This window comes from Macaca nemestrina, chromosome 9 (genome assembly GCF_043159975.1).
Source record: "Macaca nemestrina isolate mMacNem1 chromosome 9, mMacNem.hap1, whole genome shotgun sequence".
Lineage (NCBI taxonomy): Eukaryota > Metazoa > Chordata > Mammalia > Primates > Cercopithecidae > Macaca > Macaca nemestrina.
This window is the reverse complement of record NC_092133.1, coordinates 122,280,724-122,295,990: the sequence shown is the minus strand read 5'-3', so window position 1 is coordinate 122,295,990 and position 15,267 is coordinate 122,280,724. Positions and strand designations below refer to the sequence as shown.

At 39.8% G+C, this 15,267-nt stretch overlaps 1 protein-coding gene and 1 pseudogene across 15 annotated transcripts in view; one reads left to right on the top strand and one right to left on the bottom strand.

Annotated features, from left to right (window-relative positions):
• Positions 1 to 15,267, top strand: part of LOC105480072 (MLLT10 histone lysine methyltransferase DOT1L cofactor) — a 219,205-nt gene that overhangs the window by 96,544 nt on the left and 107,394 nt on the right. The window lies entirely within an intron of this gene.
• LOC105480049 (heterogeneous nuclear ribonucleoprotein R-like) lies at positions 6,675 to 8,303 on the bottom strand (annotated as a pseudogene).

The following is a 15,267-nucleotide window of genomic DNA, read 5'->3' as shown; positions in this document are numbered from 1 at the left end:
TGCTGGGATTGTGCCAGTGCATACCAGCTTGGGTGACAGAGTGAGACCCCTGTCTCTTTAAAAAAAAATCTATTATGAATTGTTTTTAAGGAAGTGAAGATAAAAAGGACATTGTCAATTGGAAAATAATATTTTTCTTAGAAAGTTGGTATATGCTAGTTTTGGAAATATTTCTGCAGACTGTATTTAAAATTTAGATCCTGTATCTTTTTCATATTTGTAGATATGATTTGGTAAATACCAACAAATAATTGTTTAAAAACATTTTGGGGTGGGCATGGTGGCCCAAGCCTGTAAGCCCAGCACTTTGGGAGGCTGAGGGAGGTGGAGGAGTTCGAGACCAGCCTGGCCAACATGGTGAAACTGTGTCTCTACTAAAAATATGAAAAAAAAAAAATTATCCGGGCATGGTGGTGGTGATTTGTAATCCCAGGTACTCGGGAGGCTGAGGCAGGAGAATCGCTTGAACCTCGGAGGCAGAGATTGCAGTGAGCTGAGATCATTTCTCTGCACTCCAGCCTGGGCGACGGAGCGAGACTGTGTCTCAAAAGAAAAAAAAAAAAAAGAAAACAAACATTTTAGTTTGACTTTGTTTGTGCCTTTTTTTGAGTTAAACATTTAAAAAACTTAAGTAGTTTTGAGAGTAAATTATCTATTATGAGTGAAATAATTATAACTTTTTAGGGTCATTGTTAGGCATTTATTTATTTGGAGACACAGTCACACCCTGTCGCCCAGGCTGGAGTGCAGTGGTGTGATCTCAAGTTACCACAATCTCTGCCTCCTGGGTTCAAATGATTCTCGTGCCTCAGCCTCCCTAGTAGCTCTGTTGCCCAGGCTGGAGTGCAGTGGCGTGATCTCGCATTATTACAACCTCTGTCTCTCGGATTCAAGCGATTGTCATGCCTCATCCTCCCTAGTAGCTGGGATTACAGGCACATGCCACCATGCCTGGCTAATTTATTTGCATTTTTAGTAGAGACGGGGTTTCACTATGTTGTCCAGGCTGGTCTCCAACTCCTGGCCTCATGCGATCCGCCTGCCTTGGCCTCCCAAAGTGCTGGGATTACAGGCGTGAGCCACCGTGCCTGGTGACATACCTACATACATACACGCACATAAGCACACATACACACACATACACACACTGTTTTTTAGATCTCAGGCAGCAAGTAAACATATATATCTTGATTTCTTTTTGAAGTGGTTTTGTTATAAAGTGACAATAGGAGGAGCCTGTCTTGTTTATTGTTGATTAGATTGCTGATAAAAAATAGCGGGGTTGGTTTAATTAGCAGTGTTAGTAATAAGCACCATGAAAGTTTATTTAAGCTTTTTAAGCCATCCACTAGGGATTCTTACGCAGGACTCATTATAAACTGTGAAGGTCTATTAATGGTCTTCTGTTCTGCCATTTCATGCATATTATCTTGTTTAAAAAGCGCTTACTCTATGATTGTATTTAAGATATGCCCTGTCATGTTATTTGAGGGACAGTTATTAAATATGGTATTGTGTTGAGTGAGTATAGTGCTGATGACTACATGTATAAATCTTTTTTTGCTCTGGGAATGAATTAAATTTTGTATTTTAAGAACTTTTTGTGGTCGTCGAGTGGGTGCTAGATTAAAAAACATTGGTTTAGTCAAACTTGTTTAGCTTTAATATTTAGAAGTATGTAAATACTATTTGGATTTTACTTTTGGCATATATAAGTTTAACATAACTTGATTTTTTTGCTGTCAAACTTGAATCTATTTTTACATTTTGTTTTTAACAACAGATTTACTGGTCGGCTATAAAGTAGGCACACTGTAAATGAAGTAAACATACTATAAGTTTATTGTTAGACATGCTTGCTTGGCTTGGGAATATTTGGGAAAGGACTTTAAAAATATGGGATGATTATAATGATATAAGTGATACTATAGTTAAAAGATTGAGTGTTACAGACTATCAGACTATCTTTTTATCCTTCTCTCCTTACCTCTTTTAAGCTTTTTTTTTTTTCCCTCACTTAGGTTGGAGTGTCGCCTAGGCTGGCACTCTGTTGCCTAGGCTGGAGTGCAGTGGCGCAATCTCGGCTCACTGCAACCTCCACCTCCCGGGTTCAAGCGATTCTCCTGCCTCAGCCTCCTGAGTAGCTGGGATTACAGGTGCACACTACCACACCCAGCTAATTTTTGTATTTTTTAGTAGATACGGGGTTTCGCCATGTTGGTCAGGCTGGTCTCGAACTCCTGACCTCATGATCCACCCACTGCAGCCTCCCAAAGTGCTGGGATTACAGGCGTGAGCCACTGCACCTAAATCATAAAAAAATTTAAGATTTTTTATGTTCAGTACAGTTGTCTTGAAAATATGCCCAGTATGTTTTTAGTGTTGCATTTGAAAGGTAATGCTCATAATCCAGTCAGACATTAGTATTTTTAAAACAGTTCCCAACTTGAAATGGTTTGAATTACGGTTTTTAGACTTTACAGTGGTATGAAAATAATACGCATTTATTGTGCTTCTTGCTTTACCATGGAGTTATGTCAGGATAAACTTTTTGTAAGTTGAAAATACTGTGAGTTGAAAGCACATTTTTAACAGGAAATTTTCAACATATGATGGGTTTATTGGGAGTAGCTGCATTGTAAGGTGAGGAGCATCTGTGTTGTATATTATGAGCTAAATTTTGGTGATACTGTTCGTAAGATATACATTGAACCACTTTCTGAATTTTTATCTTTTATCTGCCTTCATTCTGGCACCTATTCTTTTTTTTTAAATTTACAATTTTAAGATTGTTTGTTTATTTATTTATTGAGATGGAGTCTTGCTTTTGTCGCCCAGGCTGGAGTGCAGTGGCTTGATCTTGGCTCCCTGCAACCTCCGTCTCCCTGGTTCAAGCGATTCTCCTGCCTCAGCCTCCTGAGTAGCTGGGATTACAGGCCCCTGCCACCACGCCCAGCTAATTTTCTGTATTTTTAGTAGAGACGGGGTTTGGCCAGGCTGGTCTTGAACTCCTGACCTCAGGTGATCCACCCGCCTTGGCCTTCTAAAGTACTGGGATTACAGGTGTGAGCCACCATACCCTGCCAAGGATTTTTTTTTTTTTTTTGAGATGGAGTCTTGCCCAGTCGCCCAGGCTGGAGTGCAGCGGCTCAATCTCAGCTCACTGCAAGCTCCGCCTCCCGGGTTCACACCATTCTCTTGTCTCAGCCTTCTGAGTAGCTGGGACTACAGGTGCCCGCCACCATGCCCAGCTAATTTTTTTTTTTTTTTAGTAGAGACAAGGTTTCACCGTGTTAGCCAGGATGGTCTCGATCTGCTGACCTCGTGATCCCCCCTTCCCCCCCTTTTTTTTTTTTGAGACGGAGTCTCGCTCTATCGCCCAGGCTGGAGTGCAATGGCACGATCTTGGCTCACCGCAAGCTCCGCCTCCCGGATTTACGCCATTCTCCTGCCTCAGCCTCCTGGGTAGCTGGGACTATAGGCGCCCGCCACCACGCCTGGCTAATTTTTTTGTGTTTTTAGTAGAGACGGAGTTTCACTGTGTTAGCCAGGGTGGTCTTGATCTCCTGACCTCATGATCCGCCCGCCTCAGCCTCCCAAAGTGTTGGGATTACAGGCGTGAGCCACTGCGCCCAGGCAAGAATTTAATTTTTAAAAAGGAGGTGATCGAGGGGTGCCTGCTGTGTTGGACGACCCCTTCTCTCCCCCCTCCCACCCCCGCCATCTCCACTGGTGCCACAAGGGAGATGGCAGAGGCAGGGAGGTTGAGTGTGATTCCATACCCCTGCCTCATGTACTGCCCATGGGGGTAAACGAGAGATGAGAGGCCCGCAGGGCAAAAGAAGACCAGTTTCATTTTCCATGAATGTGGGTCCCTTTTCTGTCGTGCCTCAGGCCTGGTCCACCACATTGATCCTGGCATCTGTTTCTCTTTGTGTATTTAAAAATACTATTTATTGAAGTATAAATAAGTGATATTGTTATTTTATATTTAATATTAAATACTGTGGTATCCAAATTATTTAAAAATGAAATAAACAACAACTTTTAACATAATTTCATATGGTTATAGGAAAAATTTAAAAATATATAGCCTTTGCTTTGCAGAGAAGTGCTGTGTGATTCAAGCTGTATTAGCACTGGTTAGGTACTACCTATAGTGCGAGCAAGGGGAGAAGAAAAGTTAATGGTGAAATATGGCTTTGAATAAGGAAGGGATACTTTGTTTTTTCTTGTTTCTTTCTTTTTTCTTTTTTTTTTTGAGATGAAGTATTGCTCTGTGGCCCAGGCTGGAGTGCAGTGGCACTGCAATAGTTCACTGCAGCCTTGATCTCTGGGGCTCAAGGGATCCTCCTCCCTCAGCCTCCTGAGTAGCTGGGACTACAAGCATGTGCCACCATGCCTGGCCAATTTTTTTTTTTTTTTAATTTGTAGAGACGAGGTCTCCCTGTGTTGCCTAGGCTGGTCTCTAATGCCTGCATAGAAGCCATCCTGCTTTGGCCTCCCAAAGTGCTGGGATTACAGGCGTGAGCCACCACCCAGGCTGATTTAAAGGATAGTTTCTGCAAAAATTGAAAATTTGGTATATATTTTAAAAGGAACCAGAGTATATATTTGAAATTATTTAAAGCCATGTCTGTCAGGGTTAAATTCAGTCACTAAGAGTTCAAATTGTGAATTATTATTTCAGTAGAATGCCTTCTAATATTTATTATGCCTGTTAATGTTAGTTGATATTGATTAGTAAAAGGAAAGCGTACTGTTGTTCTATAATTACACTTTTGACAACAATCATGTGGGTTTTTTCCTACACCAATTAATCACCCAATTCTCTGTGGACACCAAGTGGGTGTCCTACAATTCAGTTCTGATATTACCTAGACTTAGTGCAGATTCCATAGATACTGGGTCCCATGAGAGTGCCTCCATTTCAGTGGCCAGTTGCGAGTCCCAGATTGTCGTCTGTACTTTTGACCAACTGGTTATGAATTAGGGATTCCACACAACCTTTTCCTTAGATTAGGTAATTTGCTACAGTAGCTCACAGAACTCCAGAACACTATTTATTATTATGTATTGTGAAGGATACAGCTCAGGAACAGCTGGATGGAAGAGACACATAGGACAAGTTATGGGGAGGTAGGTAGAGCTTCCATGCCATCTCCAGGTGCTCCACCCACACAACATCTCATTGTGTTCACTGACCAGGAACCTCTCAGAACTTCATTTTTAAGATTTTTTGTGGAGATTTCCCATTATGTAGGCACAATTTATTAAATGTTTGGTCATTGGTGATTGAATTCAACCTCCAGCCCTTCACCCCTCCACAGAGGTACTAGGGTAGGGCTTAAAGTTCCAAATCTCTGATCACATGGTTGGTTCCTCTGGTGACCAGCATCTATCCTCCAAGATTTACCTTATTAGTGTAAACTCAAGTGTGGTTGAAAGGGGCTTATGATCACTAGGGGAATTCAAAGAGTTTTACAAGCTCTGTGCCAGGAATCTGAGAATAAGACCAACTATTATAACAAAAAATGCTCTTACCACCCCATCACTCAGGACGTCAAAGGGTTTTTAGAAGTTCTGTGCCAGAAACTGGGGGCGGAGATCAAATACACACACAAAGACACACACACACGCACACACAAAATATATGTCACAACTGTAAAACAGAATTGTATTTTCCTTCAGTAACACAAGTGATACATAGAATGCACAGTTGATTTGACTAGTCAAAATCACTAGGAATGATCTTTAGTAAGGGAGTTATTGCTGTCAAAGGACTCTGTTAGTTTTTTCTAATTCTTTTTATACCTGTTAGAAAGTTTTAAAAGCACCAGCCTCACTTCTACCCCACTCAATTTTAAATCTTTTAGAAAGCCCTCTAAGAATTGTGAAGCTGTGTTTTCATGGAGAGTTTAAATGACTTGTTCAAAGGTCAATGATTTGCAGTAACTTACAGTGGTTAGAAGAAAATGGAGTTGTGTTGACTTTTAATCTATGGTTCTTTTTTTTTCTGAATAGATTTTTTAGTTTTATTGAAATCGTACATGAACAAGAAATTGAAAATACAATCATATCAAAGAACAAATTGTCATGGCTTTTGATGTTTAAGCCAAACAAATTTTGTAGGGCAGATTTCAAAATGGCGTGAAGTTACAACAATTTAAAAACACAGTTAACCTACTTCTAAAAATGCAAAACACAATCATAGGTTATTTTCGGTACAAGAAAACTTAAATGTGTTTGCTTTAATTTCTTAAAACTACTAAGACATAGCACTAGCTTATATTTTTATTTACAGCATACTCCATACTTCTACGTAATTTATCCTAGATCCAAAAAAATGAAACTCTTCAAAAGCAAAGGTTCTGCAAAATCATGACTTAACAGTGTGCTCAGTTTGTTTTGAAGCTAAAATGAAGCCTGAAGTGATAAAAAACATTATAACTCCCAGAATAAGAGAACTCTGTAAGCCTAATAATGTCCAAGAGCATTTATGAAAAGAGGAAAAATAAACGTACTTGAGTATATACACAGTAGTGATGTATTCAGCCCAATACAAATGGCAGCAAATTGCTACTTAAAGATGAAATAGTTAAGCAAAAATTTTTTTGAAGAATGTAGATCTAGAGCCAGTCGTATCTTGCCATTATCATTTTCAAGCACTTACTTGTCTACTTCCACTGTTACCTATGAGTATCCTGATAAAATTCCTGGTTGTCATTATTGTAACCATAGTTACCAGAATAGTCACCACCTTGCTGAAGTGGCTGCTGAGCGATGGGTTGAGAGACCCAGTTCTGCTGGTTGGTCTGACGATGCTTGGAATCAGGTTGGTTGTAAGCATCTGCCTTCTCTTGCCTCCTGCATTGCCTCCTGGTTGCCCCAAGATCCACGGGAACCGCAGCCACGGCCTCTCTGCTGTTGTGCAGGACCCCCTCTGCCACCCCTAGAGCCTCTTGGTGGTCCCAAAGGTGCCCCCCTTTGTTAATAGCCAGCTGTACCTCTTGGAGGTGGTGCTCCCCTCCCCCTTGGTGGTGGTGGAGCACCCTGCCCTCCCCTTCCTCCTCTTTCTGTTACTGCATAGCCATCATCATAGCCATAGTAGGGAGTTTTCATAACCTCCATGATAGTTGTGATAATAATAACCATAGTAATCTTCGTGCCGTAGTGATCTGGAGGGTAGCCATATCCACCTCTCCCCCAACCTCTCATCGGAGGCAGCATGCGAGGAGGAGGGTGTAGTGATAATCTTCATATGCAGTGCTTCTGGAGGCCTGTCTAGCAGCTTGGCGCTCTTTCCTTTTCTTGTCTGTGGCTTGGCTAAGACTATTTCAAGTTCTTCCCCTTCTATTTCTTTGCCATTCATTTCATCCATAGCCTTAACGACTGCTCCTCTGTCTTCAGAATGAACAAATGCATAATCTTTCAACTTATTTACTCTTTGAAGTTCTCCAAATTCAGAAAATGACTTTTCCAATATTTCGTCTGTGCCCAAATTTCTCACAAACAATACTTTTACCTTAGCTATGACTTCTGGATCTGGTTCTTCACAGGGTCAGTCCATTCAGCTGTAACTGCATTTCCCCATACTTTTACTTTTCCACTCATCAGCCGGCATCTGGCTTGTGATCCTCATATTCCAGGAAGCAGAACTCCCATTTCTTCTTTTTGTCATCAGGTTGATGATAGAGAATAACGTCCACTGAACCCTCTGTGACTTTACTGAATTCTTCCAGAATATTTTCTTTAGTGTTATTCTTCAGAATGGATCCAACAAAAAGTCTGTTGTTTGCCACAGAAATGCGAACTCCATGTTGTTTACCAAAGGGCGAATTTCATAGCTGTCACAGTTTCACAGCTTCCTGTGCAGCTTCCTTTCCACAGAATGTGGTAAATGCATACCCTCTATTCTGACCAGACAGTGGATCTATCATAAGACATAGATCCCAAATGGGACTGGCCTTCTCAAAAAGGGGCACCTACTCATCCTCATATAAATCTCTTGGTATTTTACCTATAAATACCTTTGTTCCAATTCCAGGTTGCACGCCAGAGTACACACTGTTTGATGGAGGCCCACCATACTTCCTCTGTCCTGTGGTTACATTCAGAGTATAACCAGTTCTCTCAAGCAAGGCCTTGATCTTTGCTTCATCAGGTCCCTTTGTGGACTCTTGCACCTAGCTCCCCTGTTTCTCTCTCTGCCTATAGGTCTTCATAACTCCACATAAAAATGCACTTTTGTTCTAAACATGTGATAAGTCACTTTCCTTGAAGTGCTGTAGTACAGACAGAGCTCCTTCATTAAATTCCCTGAAAGCATCAATTGCTCTTTCATCAAGATCGATACAAGCTATTAATCCAGGGCAGAGCTGGGGAAGATGTCTAGGCCCGTGAGAATCAGCACAAGGCACTTTGAAAATTACTAGAAATCACATGTGCATGCTACCCTCCAGTCTATGATTCTTATGTTTACATGGCAAAGAAGCTGAAGGGGAAACAGGTACACATGTGCAGAATGGGAGACCAAACATGAGAGGCAGCCTTCTAATCTATTCCTGCAAGAATCAACCCAGCCTCACGAAAGCTGCATTAATACATTCATGAGGATAGTCCCGTAACCCAAATGCCTCTTAAAGGCCCCATCAGCTCTCAATACTATCACATTGGCAAATTTCAACGTGAGTTTTGGCAGGAACACACTACACTTAAACCATAGAATAGGATTACTCGTCTCTTTGAAGAGAGCTAGACTACTTTCTTCTGTGGCCCTCAAAGGAATAAAACTCTCAGTCAAATCATTGGAATGACTTTTCTATGTCTTTGTAAAAGTTTTCTAGCATTGAGAGTTACCTGGTACCTCTGTCCTTTTTGTGTCCTTTCCTTTTGGAATCTTGCGCTCAAGTTGAACCTTTCAGAGTCTATTTATGTGAAGAGTTAAGAGAGGACAGGTCTTTTCAGGAACATCAGTTTAGAATGTGAGGGTAGGTTGGGTGAGACTGAAGAGTGTGGTAAGATGAGACTAGCTAAGAAGAGGCCAGTTTATGAAGAATTTATAAGGAGTTTTAGACTTCATTCTTGGGCGTTGAGCCAGGCAGCCAGTAGGATTTATTTTTTTTTTAACTTTTCGTTTTTCAATAATTTCAAAGTTAAATTTGCAAAAATACTACAAATAATAATGCTATACTACTCACTCATTCCAAAAATGTGAACATTTTACCATATTAATGTTACCATGTCCTTCCCTCTACCCTCTTTTGCTGGCTCTCTTTCTCCTCTACTCTCTATAGAATCTTTCTGAACCATTGCAGGGTAAATTACAAATACAATGCCTCTTTAACCCAAGTGCTGTAGTGTATAGTTTTAAAGGGAATTTCCTAAACAAAGTATAGTGATCAAAATCAATAAATTAATATTGTTACAGATTATTATCTAATCTACAGATCATATTCAGATTGCACCCACTGATGTCATCTACACCAAAGGGGGAAACCTTTTACTCTTCCAGGTCCAGGATGCAATCCAATCATAAGTTGCATTTAGCTGTCATGTCTATTCAGTATTTCCCAGTTTGGAATATGTCCTCATTCATTGTTTTTTATGACCTTGACATCTCTTAAAGTCCTATTTCAGATTATCTGAGGTATTGCTTTCTGTCTTTCTTAGGTCTTAACAAAGGAGTTTACAGCCACACTCTTGTTTTAATCTTCATACAGCTGTTTTCTAACAGTGGCCGAGATTTTCTCTGGGAGCCATTCTTTGATTTTAGCATTGTTTGCTATCTGGAGAGACTGGGAATTTTTAAAACCAGCAAGGCTTTGTTCTTTTTTGGTCAGTAGTCTTTCCATTAGCTTATTTCTGTACTCCTGCTTTTTACTATAAACAGTAAGAAGGAGTTAGACTGCGTCTCCCACAGAATACCTAGAAATCTCCATGTTAAATTATGCAACTCGTTAAATACATTTTCTATTTTTCATGTTACCACAGGCCATGTTGTGCCTAAACTTTCAGTTACTAATTATGAAGTATTCAGCTTCTTCCAATTTTCAGTTACCTTTTTCTTACTTTCATTTAAAGCCCTTAGTAGCAGCCTCCTAAGGATCATGAGGTTTCTAGTGACAGTGTCTTCATTGCTCATCAAGCTTTCGCTGATACTCTACTACAAGTCCTGTCAGCTTCTGTCTACTACCTGATTCCAAGCAGCGCCTGCATTTTCAGGTTTTATTGTATGGGAACACCCCTCTCCTGGTAACATATACCCAGGAGTAATCTGTAAATCTGTGTTGTTAGTTAACTATTGTAGCACAGTAATTTACCCTAAAATATACTGGCTTAAAACGGCAATAAACATTTATAGTCTCATAGCTTCTGTGGGTCAGGAATTTGGATTTGGATTTAGTGGGTGTTTCTGCCCCAGCGTCTATTATCAGATTGCCTTCACATTGTTGGCTTGGATTATAGTCATTTAAAGGCCAGACTAAAGTTGAAGGATACTCTCGTTTTTTTTTTTGTTGTTGTTTGTTTTTTTTTTTTTTGAGACGGAGTCTAGCTCTGTCACCCAGGCTGGAATGCAGGGGTGCAATCTTGGCTCAGACTCACTACCGTCTCCACCTCCCAGGTTCAAGCAATTCTCCTGCCTCAGCCTCCTAAATAGCTGGGATTACAGGCTTTCACCACGACACCCAGCTAATTTTTGTATCTTTTAGTAGAGATGGGGTTTCGCCATGTTGGCCAGGCTGGTTTTGAACACCTGACGTCAGGTGATCTGCCTGCCTTGGCCTCCCAAAGTGCTGGGATTACAGGCGTGAGCCACTGTGCCCTGCCCTTTTTTTTTTTTTTTTTTTTTGAACATGAAGTCTTGCTGTATCTCCCAGGCTGGAGTGAGGTGACATGATCTTGGCTCACTGTAACCTTCGCTCCCAAGTTCAAGCGATTCTCCTGCCTCAGCCTCCCCATTAGCTGGGACTACAGGTGCGCACCATCACGCCCGGCTAAATTTTGTATTTTTAGTGGAGATGGGGTTTCACCATGTTGGCCAGGCTGGTCTCCAACTCCTGACCTCAGATGATTGCCCAGCTTGGCCTCCCAAAGTGCTGGGATTACAGGAGCTACCACACCCAGCTGCTGGAGGATATTCTCTAAGATGACTTATTCACATGATTGACGATTTGGTGGCTGCCTGTTTTTTTGCTGCATGAATTGTTTCTTAGGGACTTTTGAGTGCCATGTGACATGGCACCTAACTTTTCCCATAGTGACTGATCTAAGAGCAAGGCAAAAGCTGCCATGTGTTTTATGGCCTGGCCTCGGAAGTCACACAGTATCATTTTCTTTTTCTGGCTGAATGTGTTTTTATTTATTTTTTTAAAAAGGTTTTTTGAGGTAAGAATATATAACATAACATTTGCCATTTTAACCACTTGGATTTAACAAAAAAAATCCTGTTATTTTTACTCTCTATTGGATGCATAGGTAAACCTGTTCAGTATGGGTAGGCACTGCATAGGTGCAAAGATCATTGGGGGCATGGAGGCTGTCTACCACACCCTGAGATTTGGGCACATATCCTGTTTCTTATTAAATTTTTACCCACAAGTTTTAGCATTTACTGATGAGTCTAGCCTGAAATAAATAATAGCTGACATGACAAAAGGTAATTTTCTAATTGTATCATTCTGAGTAGCGGGGAGGGGTGGAGTCTACAGAGGAAATAAAAGAGTAGTTTGAGTAGTAGAAGGATAAATGTTATGTCCTTTGGTTTTAGCACAAAGGAAGTCGTTGAAGAGGAGTTTCAATGTAGAGTTTCAGTATATTTATTGGTAGATAAAGTGGGTGTGAGGAAGTACAGATAGTGAGAGTACTTAACTTTTAAGAATCTCAGATTTGCTGGGCTTGCATCTGTAGTCCCAGCTGCTGGAGGGCTGATGTGGGAGTATCTCTTGAGCCCAGGAGTTAAAGGCTGCAGTGAGCTATGATCATGCCATTGCATTCCAGCCTGGACAACAGAGTAAGACCTCATCTCTTAAAATTAAAAAGAATCTCAGATTTGAAGACAAAAGGAGTAGGCAGGAAAAATAATACTGTGTCTTCTTCTGTTTTGGTGGGGAAGAAAGAAGAGAAGCATGTAGGTGAATAACTAGGTCACCTGGATAATAGAGCAAAGAAAAGTAGATGTGGGTAGAACCCTATCAGAGATACTGCTAGGCAGATTGGGTATACAAATAAGGAGGCCAAGTGTGTTATTTTCAAAAGTGTTTAAAATAATGGATCATGAGATTGAGGTGGGATAATAGATGTAGTGGAACTAGGGAAGGGCTGGAACATAGAGTTGTAGGAGATGTTGGAGCATGGGCCTAGAGGACTCAGTGAGGTTCAAGAATAAGTATAGTAAGAGTGTGAATTAATTGCAGGGTTATGAAGAAAGAGTAGATCATTGTGATTTAATGATCCTTAAACGATTGGGATATGTTGAGTGATGGCAGCTTCCAGGTGTTGGAAGACAGTTCTCCATGGTTCTCACATTTATACACATTTCGTGAGTGTCAGCCCTGACTGCTTTTGTTCAAGGTTGTTTATATAGCAAGCAAACAGCCTTGGAAAATGGAGGCACTGTCATTCAAATTTCTCTTGTAATTCAGTCCACTGTGTGTATACATGTCATCTGGCCCCAGGTCACCCTGTCAGAAGGGGGAATTTAGGCAAATGCTAACAGTCTGGCTTTTGCTATTGCCATGAGTATTAAAGTCCTCTGTGTCCAATGCAGGAGTCTTGTGTTATCTTCTGCCTACATTCATTAAACTGTGGTAGACTAACTTGTCACTTTACAAGTAGAGTAAGATAAGTCCAAGACAAGTAACTTGTCACTTTACAAGTACAGTAAGACTCTTCATAGTTTTTGACACTGAAATGTGGTTTTAGGCATAGTGAAGAAGAGTCTGAATGAAAGCCGTTGAAATTGAGAATATTTGAGGACTTTGTGAGTTGTTCATACAGTTGGCCTTAACTCGCTGGCACACCCACTCTGGTGGTCCAGGGGTGTCGGGATACTGTGGTTGAAGGTCTTACCAAGATCACATGCAGTAGGAAAGAGTTACCTAAAGAAAAGTAATGGGCAGACAAAAAGAAGAGATAAAGAGATACCTATTAATAAATGATAGAGCTGGGATTTAAAAATGAACTATGTCTGATTACAAAGTCCGTGGATTTTTTTTTTTTTAAAATACGTCTTTCTGCCTTTGCTTGGAGGCTGTATTAGTCCATTCTCACACTGCTGTAAAGAACTACCCTGAGAATGAGTAATTCAGGAAGAAAAGAGGTTTAACTGACCCACAATTCTGCAGGCTGTACAGGAAGCATGGCCGGGAGGCCTCAGGAAACTTACAATCATGTCAGAAGGCAAAGGGGAAACAAACACATCTTTACCATGGTGGAAAAGGAGAGAGAAAATGAAGAGGGAAAGTTTGAAAGTGCTACATACTTTCAAACAACTAGATCTGGTGAGAACTCTTATCAGGAGAACAGCAAGGGGGAAGTCTGCCCCCATTATTCAATCACCCTACCATCAGGTCCCTCCCCCGACCCTTGCAGATTACAGTTCAACATGAGATTTAGGTGAGGACACAGAGCCAAACGATATCAGAGGTAATAATAATCATATCCCCTTTGAAAGATAAATCTATATTACAACTTCAAGGGTGTTTTTTTGTTTGTTTGTTTTAGTACAATAGTGAAGTTTTCACATGTTTTCAAAAGAATGCTAATACAGAATATGCCTTATCAATCCTCTGTTCTGTTCCAGGAAGTTATTATTTAACTGAGTAGTATTTGGGAGAAGAAATTTTAAAGACCTCCTTGCTTAGAAGGGATAAATAACTTGTTAAAAGAAGATAAAAAGTGAAAGTAGATGTGAATAGCCTTTTTGAAATGTAGCTTGAATACAGATGTTGAAGACAAACAGTAATAGTTTGCATCAATTAAATGGCATGTCCATGAAATAGAATTTTATGACTGAATTGGCTGAGGATTAACTATATTTAATAGAGTTATTTTTTGCAACTTGGAAGGCTGAGATGTAATGCAAAGACTCAGGTCTAATTCATTTAGGTGTTTAGAATTATATTCCAGCTATCTAATTATAGCATCATGGAGATGAAGTAATGATAGCCAGTTGTTTTCCATTAATAGTATAAACTTTTAAAATGTATTTATCACCTGTGGCATTTCCATTTCTAGTTTTCATTTCCAGTTTTATAGATAAAGAATAGGGACATGAAAGTTTAATTAGATTTGATAGATGTTTACAAAGCGTCTACTGAATTCAAGACACCATGCTTAATTCTTGGGAAAACAGAATTTAAAAATCTGGAGAGTCACAATCAATATTGAACAGTTTGTTTAAAGTTTTGTATTTTGGGGGCATAACACCAGTAGAATCCAGTTTATTTTTAAAAACTTTTCTGCTCCTTTCTATGGCTTCTCTTGTTTATTTTTTCAGAAATGTAGCTATAAGCAGTGAGAGTGTTAATAGTCGATAGGTCTGATTTATCTGAAAAGCCATTTAACTGTGGTATATAATCTAATCTGCTACTGATTGTAGGATGCACCTTCATTTTATGTGCCACTAAGAAAAAAATCATGCCAAGTAAACTATGACACAGCAATATTATAATACATAACCTGATTTTAGAGATTTATTTAAATATATAAATATCTTAGGATCTATTAAATATGGCATGTCAGAGAACTTAGAGTTCCTTTTAACTCTTTCAGGTGTTGCATATAAAGTTAAAAGATGTGTATATGATTGTTCATCACTATAGTAGCTCACATTTAGAAATCATGTAAATTGCCCATAACAGATTAATAAATTATGGCATATCTGTAAAATGGGGCATTATGTTATGTCTCAGTTTCTTAATCTGCATCAAGTTGATTTTAGTGCTTACCTCATAGAGTTGTTAAAATTAAAGTAGTTAGTACATGTAAAATGTCCTGGCACATATTAACTGAAAACCTGATTGTTTAGACAGAAAACACAGGAGCATCTTAGTATTAACCAACATTATTATTATAACACTTATGATTTAAAATCATGATTTTAGAAGACTAGTGAACTGCAAAGATGTTTTTAATATAAGTGAAAGATACATAGTATATTCCCAATTTGGTTAGGAGATTTTTAGGCCAGGCATGGTGGCTCATGCATGTAATCCCAGCTGTTTGGGAGTCCAAGGCGGGTCTAAGAGTTGGAGACCGACCAGC